The sequence below is a fragment of the Thermobia domestica genome, chromosome 1 (assembly GCF_964235325.1).
Source record: "Thermobia domestica chromosome 1, izTheDome1.hap1.1, whole genome shotgun sequence".
Lineage (NCBI taxonomy): Eukaryota > Metazoa > Arthropoda > Insecta > Zygentoma > Lepismatidae > Thermobia > Thermobia domestica.
The window spans coordinates 139,062,512-139,076,325 of NC_137454.1; the positions used below are offsets into that span (position 1 = coordinate 139,062,512).

Below are 13,814 nucleotides of genomic sequence, written 5' to 3' on the forward strand. Positions count from 1 at the left end.
AAAAATAATAATAGTAAAGAGTATATCCTTCTGAAGTTCACAATTTTCTGTTTAAAGGGCTCTTTGTAGTCAGACTTAGAAAACAGCTGGATAAGATATAATTCGAATTAGTGAAATAGTGCAGTATTTCTTTTTAATATACAATGTTGATAAGAATTTTCATGACTACAAACTAGGAGAAGCAAAACATGTATCGTAAAGAAATCTTCAAAGCTCAGAAAAAAAAATACTTAGGAAAAAGAAAAAAAGGTTAACCGTGGCATGAAACAGTTGAAGGTAGAGAATAATTATTGTATGTAATTTAGAATATATCCTAGTAAAATTCGCGCAACTTTATTATATTTCACATAACGACAAAATTGATAAATATACTGTGCTATATATATATATATATATATATATATATATATATATATTTGCAAACATGAAGCGTTTTACAATTCTACTTCTATTTATTATGAAGGATGGTCAGTTTGTGTGTATATAAATAAAGGAAAATAATCCCTGAACATTGGGGATTTGTAGAAGAATACGGAAAACTTCACTGACATCTTATAACAATGCAGTTGACATTTATCAGTTATATAATCATACTTAAAATTAACCGAAATAAGAATGTAGTTATGTTTACAGCGGATATATATAAGTATACAATTACAGAATTACATGCAATAAAATTTTATCCTTACACACAATTATGTATTTCCATGACATTTTTTTAGTAGTTTAAGGTACTCTGTAGAAGTTACAGGTAATTTATTTATTTATTTATTTATTTATTTTATCTATCTTTAAGCCTCCATGAAGACTGGTTGCAAGCTTTCATTCTCGAAGTCAAAAAGTGGAGAGATATCTTTAGGGATTTATTATTCCAGGCCAGAACTGCATTGTAATGTGCTATGGTGAGTATCGATAATCATTATCTTGCATGTAAATATTGCTTTTAATGGGGGGAATCTTAAAGCAAAATAAATTAAAAAGTGTACGTAATGTCCTAAACTGATTAACACTGACAATTTATTACACTCATGTCCGCGTTTCCTCAAGTTAGATAATGTGCATAAACTTCTGCGATATTTCGAAAATTACTCTGTTTTTCCTGATTAATTTTCGAATTATCGCATAAGCTTATATACATTATCTCATTTCAGGGAACGTGGAATTGAGTTAGATAAACTTCAATAACTATTCTGTACGTTCTTTAAGGAACTATAACGTGCATATTGAAATTTGATGGTACTTGGACCGTCAGCTACTTGTCTTAAAAATTATCGAAACGAGTCTTAACGTTGTTTTGTAAGAGTTGGAATCGAATTTCATTCATCTGTTTTAATAAAAGTCATAACGTTTTTATACAAAAGTACTGTTTGCACATTGTTTTTGTTGTTTCTGTAGTAATATTTTAAATTCATTGATAGCGAATGTACACTTCCGCCAAGGAAATTTTCGAACACCAGAGTATTAGAATTAACTTTCAAAGTGTCCATTACATCACTTTCTTTGTATATAATAGCAGTTTACTTTTAAATAGTAGAAAATAGTTGATGCACTTGAGCCTTAGGCCCGCTGTACTCTACAGGTTAAAATAATGCTTTCTTAAAAGCTCTGGTTGTTTACATTTAACAAATTTATTTGATATTATTTCAGTTGGTCCACCAACCGACATGCGATTTCACAAATATTAGTGCTCAAATCTAAATAAGGTTGCAGCCCTTATCCTAATAATAAGTAGCAAAGGACGTTCATGTTTAGTATCATACATTTTGAAATAATTTAATATTGTTTTTAAGTTGTAATTAAATCGTTACAGTAGTTTTAAATCTGGAAATTCTCTGCATGTTTGCGATATCTATTAGCGTGACTGTTTATTATAAGGAATTTCCTTGAGACGTTTATCGTTTATAAATAAAGTTGCACAGAAGTAGACCAGAACACTTGGAAATAATTGATAAAAGAAAATTCATTAAAGAAAATACACTTTTGAGTGTGGCTATGCCCACTAGTTCGTATCGTTGTTTCTTAGAACCGGTACAAGTTACTAAAAAAACAACTGCGAACAAATTGTGTACAGTTGCCAGCAGGGTTGAGGGTTGGCTAGTTTAAACCAGAATATTTTTTCGAAAAAAAAAAAAAAAAAAAAAAAAAAAACTGGTTTAAACAAACAAACACAAAAGAACGAAAAATGCTTTAAATCGTGTGAACTTCATGGTCACGGTTCCACATATCAAACTATCTGCATTAGTTTTATCTCTGAATACCACTCATTCTAGCTTCGGAACTTCTTGTTATACAATAAAAGACAAATTCTTACCAAATAATATATATTATATAATAATTAATAGCGTTACAGTTTCGGCAAAATATCTTTGCCTTTAACAAACAAATCGGATATTTTGCCGAAACTGTAACGCTATTATTTATTAGAAAATATATGCTTTGGTAAGAATTTGTCTTTTATTGTGTATTTTTATCTCCTTTCCACCTTTTAATCAAGGCGTCCCATGTTCAATTCTAGGTCGAACTACAACCATTCTTTCAGGTGGAAACCAAGTAGCGATTCGGATGTTACTTTAAGCGAAAGTCTTCTTCTTGATAACATCGGTATTACATAAGGATGTTAAGCTTAAATATACGAAACGAACACAAATTGTATTCTGCTTTCCTGAATGCCTGTTGTTTTATAAAGAAGCCAAGGTTGCTTAAATATATTGATAGAAATTGGCAAAATTTATCGACTGCCTGCGTAGCTTCCAATATTAGCTTGGATTGGACTTCCAGTTTTAATTTTATTGAATGATATCTATATACTAAATTTGTAATTTAACACCTCAGTTTTAGCGTACTGATTGTGATACGTTGACCGTAAAATTTTACGTACAAAGCAATAACGGGATTTTCCCGTTATTGCTTTGCATTTAAAGTAATAACAGAATTTTCCCGATGGCTAAGACTAGAGTTTCCCGATTTAAGAAATTTACTGACCGGACTTCTTTAAGTTTGTGACCCCTTTCAGCATAACTCCGTTGTTGCATAATAACACCAAGTCGAAACAAACTTCTTTTTGTCCATATGTAATATATATACATAGACCAAATTACTTAAATTAAAAAAAAAAAAAAAAAGTTTAAACCAAAAAGACAGTTTTTTTTTAAAAAAAAAGAAAAGAAGAGCTTTTTGCCAACCTCTTCTGTCAACCCTGGTTATCAGTAAGAATGCAGATCCACTGGTTACGTCTTTCGAATTAATTTGAGAATGAGTGATCAGTTTGAGTGTAGTTTACAATGTGTATAACGAAGATAGTATATTATAGTATAGGGAAGTCTATTATAATAGTGTAGTAAATCCTGAAATATTAAATGATGCTAACTAACTGCCTGCGTTCATACGAAGTTTAAATATTGACTAATTAACGATAGAAATCTGAATGTGTCGTTTTTATTTTAGGAGAAGCCTGATGAATTAACATTACTGATGGGTTGAGAAACAGGCTGGCTTGTTTTGCCACGTTGACTCCCTCGCCTACTCGGTAAGTAAACAATGTTCAGTTTTATACAATCGAAAGATTTATTTTGTAAACATTTTCATGTAAATAAAAATGTATGACATTTCAAACCTATCACTAAACTGAAAATTTTATCTTGAAAATTTCTTTACCAGCATCAATAGGGTGCATACAATGAAACAATGCATTGACAGAGTAACAAATAATGCTCTTCCAATAAGGGATTTTCTTTATAATTTTCGGCGAGTCAAATTGACTTAACCTAGGTCTTGCGTAACTACTGATGTCTCAGTCGTAAACATAGGAAAGTTTGATGTAGACAAGTTCAAGAACTCTTAATATCAAGCCATCAAGATGAGATTTCAGATTAAGATTCTCAATAGATTCAAAGCATTAAGAATTATAGAGGAATGGAGTAATAAAGTCAAAGGCGACACAGATGAAACGTAGAGAACTATCTTCATTTGGGCGACATCATGAAGAAAGTATAGTGTATGTTAGAGGGGAGTAAAAGAACAGCAATTTGATGAATGTAAAGACGTACAGGAACAAAAGACATGAAGTAGATTACAATAATGCATGTAAAAATGATTAACCTTCGGAGTATTTCTGTGTAGACAATATCATTACAACGTCGATATTTCTGTTACTTAATCGAGTATCCATCATCATGATCAAACACCAACTTAAGCCATACTCTGCAGTAAATTCTTTACATGCGTAGTTTGTAATAACACATAGAAGTAACTCAGGTTACATAACAAATTGGATCAATACGACGTAGTATTTACAGATCCCAGTTAAAATGGAGCCATTATCTACCCTCCCTCATTATGAGTACACTTAAAGAAGGGACTAGTGGTTAATAAACCTGTAATACAAGGAAAATAAGTAGTTTAGTGCACTAAACTTTGTACGTATAATTGTAATCTTGGATGGTTGAATAAGAAAAAATCGTAGTGATTTCATGTTGACTAGGGTCTGTAAATATTACATCGTATGCCTCCATGTTAACTGGGGTCTAAATATTATATCGTATGCCTCCACGGTAGTTGGGTCTGTAAAGTTTACGCCGTATTGATATAATTTGTTATATAATTTCAGTTGTTGCAACTAAGAATATGAAGAACTTTGCAGAGTATTGTTTAAGCCAAAGTGTGATCGTGATGATGGTTACTCGATTAAAGTATCCGAAATGTCTAGACTTTGCTATTGTCCACTCAGGAATACTAAAGTTAGTTATTTTTACATATATCACAATATGTTCCTTACGTACTATAAGTAATTGTGGAATACAGTGGTTCAGAAGCCAAGCTTATACACTGTAACATATAAAATAGTAAACGAAAGGCTACCATATTTTTAGGCGCAAGAAATAAACTACACGTGAAAAATAATTGCGAAAATCGAGGAAAACAACAAAATTGGTTACATAAGAAAGTTATTTGAAGGAGTAAATAAGTTTAGAAAGCGTTACCAAAGATAGTATAGAGTGAATGTGGAAACATCCTAGTAGATCTCGGAAACATTCTAGGCAGATAAAATGTATTTCGATTAACTCCTAAATATATACGGAATAAGTAAGGAAAAGGCAATGGAGTATAAACAGCAAAACATTTATTTAAAGAACGGTTCTTTTCGGAGATTGAAATAGTAAAAATCTGAAAGCTTAAGACATCTCCGGAAGAGCCGATCTTCATTACAACCACACTACTTAAATATGAGAGAAGTCCATCTGATCAGGCTGTTACACAAACTACACGCTTAATATTGCAGAAGGAAGAAATTCTTTAGAAATGGAAAGAGTTTTAATGTTGTTCTCGATGTTTAAGAAAGATGGCAAAATGTATTGGAGTAATTATCACGAGATTTCATTACGCTAAACCTTCCACAAGATTTTAGTAAATATTCTTAAGGTTGAGCGATTTTTTTTCTTTCTTTCTTCGTTTTACGTCCTTATACAGCAGCGAGGTTACGAAGGATGGGACTTACTATTAATATGAGCTCTAAATAACAACCAGGGCTTGAATCCAGTCGGGGACACAGACTATCATGCAAGATCAGCTCTCATTGTATAGGCGCCACTACATTATCTCGCCTTCAAGAGAACTGGATCGCAAGACCACGCCACCTGCCCTGGCAGTCAATATACTTGCATCACTTTTGTCCTTTTATATTGGTGAAGTAATTGGATATAATCAATGTGACTTCAGGTGTAGTAGGTCATCATTGGACCAGAATTGTATATAAAACAAATATTAAACCCTCTAAGGTACGAATTGTAAGAAGTTTCGTGAGGCTTTTTCGGAATTCATAACTACTTAAAGTACGAGGATGCCTTATCAAAGCTGCCCCTTAATACTTCTTTAGAATATTGGATTAAGGAAATTGAAAATAATAACAAAAGATTAACTTTGAGTGGTTTTAAGGGTGCTTATCACTCCCGTCGTTATTTTGCATGTTTTTAAATATATTGCGGAAACCAAAGAGTAATACCGTAGACTCTTGCTAATCCAGTCCTCTCAGTAATCCGTTCCCAACATCTGGCGTCTGCCGCATAATGTTACAACAATCTACGAACGATTGTATTTGTTTATACTGTTGTAGCGGAAAGTACATACAGTACTATTGTGGCTTCTGTTTATTGTTGTTTGTAAAGCGATTGCGTGATAATGCATGCCGCCGTCGAGCATCTTCATTGCTTCAACTAAAAATTTGGGACATGTTTCATAGTGAATGATAATCTATGTAGAGCTACAATCTCAGGTATTAAGTTTCTCTATTTTTTCTGTATAATCTTATATTTAATGAAGTGTAGTACTGTATGTGTTAAATTCAATTTCAGACACACGCAATAATTCGGCAGTTTCGCTAATCCAGCACCCTTCTTTGCAAGAAATGGCAGGATCAGCAAGAGTATAGTGTACTAAAATTTCTCTGCGTAATTATATAGTATTGAGAAATATGAATTGGTAAAATAGTTAATGTTGTCCATATGAGGCTTTCAGAGTAGTACGGGCGAACTTATATTATATGCAATATGGACGCTCGGACTTTATGACGGGGTTTCTAAAAGTTTCTGGCTTAACATTGAAATATGGCGCCACTGGTAGTAAACCGTTCAGTATTATTTGACGATGGAGAACATATGAGAGGTTCCGAGTACAAAAGGCGACTTCAACGAATGCTTGTCTCTTGAAAATGCACTCTGAACATTTAAAATAACCATGCATTTATTGTGAAAATGTATATTCTGAAGGAAAAAGGAAGGACTCCCACAAACTATACATATAGGTTCGAAAACTGGTTGCCACAGAGAAGTTTCGTGTTACTACTGAACACCTCAAATATACGAAGGTATTTCCAAAAGTTTTCGGCCTGACATGAAAATATCGTACCACTGGTAATAAGTCGTTAATGGCATATTTTGTCATCCATGGATAAAATAGTGTGTCAGCTTTAACCGTCTAGCTGCATCAGTTCATTGGAGGCAGTCATTTCAATCATTCGCTACGCATTGCGCTCACATACAATTATGCTTACGCATTGAGCTGTTATTGCCAAGGCTGCATTGCTAAATTTGGACTGTAGAATGGCTGCCGAATTTTCTCGAAGGTAGTCTTTCACTCCAGCCGTGTGGACTGGAGCATTGTATGCGAGCTCAATGAGTAGTGACTGATTGAATTGACGCAACTAGACAGTTGAAGCTGGTACATTATTTTGTCCATGGATGGTACCATATGCCATGAACGACTTATTACCAGTGGTACGATATTTCCATGTCAGGCCGGAAACTTTTGGAAATACTTTCTTATATTTGAGGTGTTCAGTAGTAACACGAAACTTCTCTGTGGCAACCAGTTTCCGAGCCTATATGTATAGTTTGTGGGAGTCCTTCCTTTTACCTTCAGAATATACATTTTCACAATAAATGCATGGTTATTTTAACTGTTCAGAGTGCATTTTCAAGAGACAAGCATTCGTTGAATTCACCTTTTGTACTCGGAACCTCCCATAGGTTCTCCATCGTCAAAGAATACTTTTTCAAATCAATTATAACATCAAAGGCTTGTATGACACACTGACAAAAACATAATAATAATAAACTGATGTAATGAGTGGACTATTTTACTTACTAAAAAATTACGCAGAGAAAATATTATATTCTTTGATCTTTGCAATATTTTGATAAATGTGGAAAATTGAGGACAAAACTAGTGAGCATCATTTGCTCATGTACATGAACGACAAAGACGTGATAGATGATAATGTAGCCCGGGCAGTGTGCCCTAATTGCGTTAGTGTGATTCATATAGTATGTTATACTTAATCTCTTTTGCTTTAATTGGTGTCTCAATTAGTTACCGACATCCTGTTAATTTATCAAACTACTGTTTGGACGATTGGGGTCAGAATTTGTAAAATATTTTTCAGATATCAATCAAGTGTCTAAGAACAAAGACTATTTTTATTGGCATAGGTTCGAGAGCTAGAGTAATGAGAAAAAAAAAGTCGGTGTTCGGAAAATTTGGCTAACGTGGAATGGATGACTAATATACACTAGTTGATCATATGAGGCTTTTCGGGTAGTAAGGGCCAATTCAGCAAAAGGTATGTGCAGTTTGAGTATTAAAAAACTAAAATTGAGTCGGTGTTCGAGTAGTCCATCAAACTGCTATGTGATAGCCAGTTCTTGTGCCTATATGTATAGTTTGCGGAAATCGTTTTTCTTTCCGTATAGTGCTTCATATACATAACTCTATATATAAGAACTAAGAATAATAAAAGTGTAATTAATAATAATGATAAATCAGCATTTATCTAAGTATCCAAGTAGCAATTCAATCGCACATGTTTCAGCAATAAATTTTCGCCATCAACAGCGCATTTTTTTTTTTTTTTTTTTTTTTAAAGAAAAACCCACATTGATCGGAACTTACATTTTTAAAAATAAATATTCTCTGTAGAAATAATGATTATGGAGTAGTGAAGCATTGCTGTTTCAAGAGTAAGGCGTTACTAGTGAGAAGACAACTCAGAATATAAAGGAAGGAAACTCGTTTACTAACCTATAATCATTATTTCTACAGAATTGGATTGTTGCTCGGACACGTAGAAAAGTTTTGAACTTTTCGTTATTATTATTTGGTATACTTCCCATTATTTCATTAAGTAAAAATGTAATTAAATTTAAGAAGAAAAATAAAATTTGAAAGAATCATTTGTGTTAATTATTCACCAAATAATAAGATACTGTATTGCACCCATCCGTTGCTGGCGTACATAATTTGTTAATCACCTTATATATGCTTACAAAATGTATTACTGTCATTCATTTATTTGTGGTAAATAATACATTCTATTTCCCAATTGAGATAAAAAAATCTCTTAAACCAGATAGTTTTAAAATTTTCGTTGCCGTAGAGACGTCGTTATTGTTCGAAGAAAATTGGGGAGAAACGATTGTATCTATTGATGTCGAATTGTTTTGGTGGCATGTTGTGTATTGTTTTATCTATATTAGGCAAATCTATATAAGCATTTGCCAGTGATCCAGATTACTGTAAGAAGTGTAATATTTAATAATTGGTTTAAAGCTTGGATTGAAGTTTAGCGTCCATTACAGCACCGAGGCTAATTGAGATTTGGACTTACAACGTAATGCGGGTTGAGAACTACATGTGTATTTAATGGTTGAATACAGTGTGAATTTGTGTTAGACACATACACAACAGTCTATAGTTGATCTTTCATATTGAACTCAATGCTGAATTTAATGTCCTTTCAATTCACTCACGTAGGAATTGGATAATTAAAACAGGGTGTCTAGCAGTTGGGAAAATCAGGAATTTGTCTTAAATTAAAAAATTGGTCGGGAAATCGGGGATTTGTCGGGAATTTGCGAAAATGTCGGGAAATTTGAATTTATGTTTTTGTCAATTATTGTGTTTATTTGCTTGAAGTGAACACTTTGTGTCACCGCATTTAGATTTAAAAATTCTAATATGATCATCTACAAAATCGCATTTCGCCATTTTGTGTACAACGCAACTCGTCAGCCATTTGTTTGTAATACACGTTTGATTAAAAAAGGATTATATAGAAGGGTGGTAAGTTTGTTTTATTAAACATAATTTCCATTCGTAAAATAAAACATCTGCCTATAATAATCTTAGGATTCGAGTTTTTTAGAAGAAAAGGAAGAATAAAAATACAATGTAGAAAATCGGGCGGCTCACTGTCAGTTGGAAAATTTCCAAACAGTAGCAAATGAAATCGCGAGGAAACAGCTCCTGTGCGAGAGGGAGCGAATAAGAATTTATGAAAATTGAGGAAGAATATTTTAGAATCTTAGAAACATTTTGTGTACTGCGTCAAAACTAGTGGAAACAGTCATAACTGAAAGTGAAATTGAAGACGTCGGATATGTATTGGAGGAATTGACGTTTTCTGCATCAATATGTTAAGGTAAATCTAGAAATTTGTTTTAAGATTCTAACATACATCATGCCGTCAACTAATTTTCAAGAAAAATGGAAAGATGCAGAATATGTATGTTATAATACTTCATTTTCGTTTGGCACCATGGGACGTACTGTTCTTACTAGTCATTCAAAGAACAAGAAGCATCAAAACCTTGCAGCAACTTGATAGAAGACTTTCGGAATGACGTATCATTTCGCAACAAAACCTAAAGAAAGTTCAGTTGTTTCTGCGTCAGCATCACATGTAAACGTAGTTGACACCAGCACTGATCCTCTTTCATGCTTACAAAGCGAAACACGATTGCCCACTAGTACTTCGACCCTAGAAAAATATAAACTGAAGAATAGCGTTACACAGGCAGAGATTTTGTGGTGTATGAAAACGGTAACGAATCACAGCTCTTTACGCAGTGCTGAAAATAGTGTTGTTCTTTTCACTATGTTTCCAGACAGTGCAATTGCTAACGAGATGAAATTACACAAGAACAAAGTGTCATATAGCATCTTGTATGGACTGTGTCCATATTTTCAACATGAACTTAAATCCTATTGCGCAAAGGTCTCAAATGGATGTGAGTGTACGCTTCGGGACGACAGGAACAACAGTCAGAACATGGTATTTGAATTCAGTTTCTGTGGATCATAGTGCAGCTACAGACCTACTACATGGTTTGCAGAATATATTACAGTCGCTTGAGCCATGTAAGCTTCTGCAAATTTCAATGAATGGGCCAAACATAAACTTGGCACTTTTAAGGCTAATTAAAGAGGAACGTTGTGGACCCTTGGTACAGATGCTCCACGGCTTCTCGAACTTGGTTCGTGTGGTCTTCACATTGTTCACGATGGTTTTAAGACTGGCATTCTAAAAACTGGGTTGGATTTGATTTATTTTGTTAGAGCCTTGTATAACTTGTTCGAAATGGTACCAACAAGGAGTGCTCAGTATTCTAAAATAACAGGTTCGTCATTATTTCCTCTTTCATTTGGCCACATTCGGTGGATAAAAAATGCTAAAATATCAAAGCGAAGCCAAGAAATATTACCGGATATGAGAAAGTGTGTTGAGACTGTTAAGGGAACAGACAAAGAAGCCAACTGTAACAGTTTCAGAATAGTAGCTGGAAGTTTGAACGACAAATTGTTCCTTCCAAAATTAGCGTTTTTTCAATCCCTTGCTGAGGAATGTGAGCCTTTCCTGACCGAATATCAGTCAGACACCCCTATGACTCCATTTTTACGTAGCAGCCTCACGCAGTTATTAAAAATATTTGTCACGCTCCGTTAAAAAGGAAGCGATGGACAGGAAGAGTATCAATGAGATTGATGTTATGGAGAAAAATGAAAATATCTATGTTAATTTAGTGCGTTAATTTAGGAAATTGACCTTGGATATGCATCTAGATCAGCATTAAGGAAATTACAGAGATTGGTGAAAAGGAAATGCTGTATTTTCGTAAACAAGTTCGTGAATGTTATTAGCATTTTGTTTCCAAGCTACAGCGGAGGTCTCCGCTAAAGTATTCCCTTACAAAAGTACTGACGTTTCTTAATCCCTTCACTGTTGCTCATTCACAGAAAAAAGCTGTTAAACAAATGAAGGCAATGTTTGTACTTTTGTACTCTTGTACTTTTAACTTTGTTGTATTATTGCAATCACAGCTTGCGATGCTTCGAAGTCAAAACACACCTGTTGAACAAAGTGTTGTTCTGTCATTCATGTGCGAATGAGTGTTATACGAACGTTCACTTGACGCGTACCGTAAAAGTGCTTCCATTTCTCGGCGTTAGTATGATCTCAACCGTGGAAATGTGTACGAGCTGAAATACTGTCTGCTACACAGTAATAGATGTAGAATAATATATTACAATTAGAGTAATTTTTTCCATGGTAGAAATTTATAGAAATGTGAAGTACAAAATATACATTTTTTCCTATGTCTTGCAATTTGGTTGCTATAGAAATAATAATTTTGTTTCGATTTCCTCGCGGCACACCGGTTGGGAAACGCTGCTCTATACTTTCGGCTATTTTCAGGCTGAAAGAATAGGATGCAAATACACGATTTTCGCAAAAGGAACACCTTAACAGCTCGAAACCTTCATAAACTGTAAACAGTGTGAGCGAATATACAATGCAAAGTTCGCTTCGAAAATTCGGTTGTGGTGAGTATGTTTGTAAGATAAGAAGGTGTAATGGTGAATTGAAGGTAGGTGATCACCGAAACAAATCCGAAGAAACGATACGAGAAGTTGCAGAGGAACTCAGTGTCGTTTATTCAATCGTAGCATGCATTTGAAAAAAAAAAAAAAAAAAAAAAGTGTACCACGCAATTGACCGAGAATCAGAAATATGTTTTAAATTCTGCTTTACACTGTTGCTGTTTTTGCGCTACGAAAATTATTCATTTCTTGACCATTCACAATTTTTTTTAAAAGTCTTGTGTGGATGGCAACCAATACGTTCTACCAATGGTTAAATCGATAGCGGACGTTGCACTAAGATAAGTTTGTGGTGACTGTGAGATGCTTGATAACTGCACTAATCCACTGGATCTTACTTAATCCTAACAAAGGGCCGCGGTGGTTCAGTGGTAGAGCGTTCAGCTCTGGTACATGGAGTTCTTGCTTCTATCCCAGCTCACACCAAGTGAGCTTTGTGGTGGGCAAACACCGTGTGCGTTGGTTTTCTCGGGGTTCTCCCGTTTTCCCCACTTTCTTCATTTCATTTCATTCATTTCTCATCATCACCGTCTCCTTTGCCTAGCCGGTATAACGTGGGACGTAAAACTCAAAGATTTCATTTCATTAATTCTAACTTACCCTTCAGTTCGAGTATTTAGAATATTGACAAAATGCACCAAAAACTGAAATGTCTATTACGGCCATTAGTCAACAGAGATGGTCTAATCATGCTACACGTCAACAATGTGAATAAATCCATCTTGCTCACCCAGTGACTTCCACCTTTTCCAGCGTCTGGACATATTCTTGGACGTACATGTCTTCAATAAGCAAGAGAGTGTCCAGAATGCTTTCGTAGAATTTATTCGCTCCTGGATAGCTAACTTTTAAGTGGCTGAAATTCTCGTAGATTGAAATGTGTTGATAATAGATACTTTTATTTTGATTGATTCCATTCACCTTCAGTCATGTTATGGCAGTTTCAGCTTGTGATTATATCAAAATCCTGCATTAAAATTCACAATAACGCAATATCTGTAATGATTTCTCAATCTCGAAGGACCCACCTCGAACTTCACGGAATCAGAAGTATAAAGAAAATACTCTTTAGAATATAGATACAAAACAATCAAATATTTTCCTACTTAAAAAATAAGTGACGTACTGGCTTTATATATATATATATGAACTTAATGCAAAAAATGAGTCAAATTTCACTTTTAATTGAATTAAGGAACTTCTTGCTTCACCCAGGCATACAGTGAAGAATGACGTGAATTACTCAGAGTTTCATCCGAAATATCTCGAACAATTCATTCTTTACATAGCAGAAATTGTTAACCATAATTTAACAGTTTAGTCTGATAAAATATTTCGTGATCCACTAAAAGTTCCTTCACGACTCAACAATGGATCGCGACTTATAGGTTGAGTTTCGCTGTAATATATGCTCTTATATATTTCAAATACAAGTACTACAAGTTGCTCCCAACGTATAGTAATATACACAGTCCGACAATTATATAATGAGACTGATTTTATAGTGGAGAAAAGAAAAATAGTAGAAAGAGATGACTGTCTGCTAACAAAAGACGTAATCTTTATCTACGAACTGGTAACATTGCGTCGCTGCACGCTAAGCA

The 13,814-nt window shown here is 34.1% G+C and overlaps 1 long non-coding RNA gene across 1 annotated transcript in view; it reads left to right on the forward strand.

Moving 5' to 3' along the window:
* LOC145689580 (uncharacterized) overlaps nt 1-13,814 on the forward strand; it is a 41,534-nt gene that overhangs the window by 13,870 nt on the left and 13,850 nt on the right. Inside the window, exons 2-3 of the long non-coding RNA XR_014132106.1 lie at nt 797-902; nt 3,445-3,526. This is a non-coding gene — a long non-coding RNA (uncharacterized LOC145689580). The remainder of the gene's footprint in view (nt 1-796; nt 903-3,444; nt 3,527-13,814) is intronic.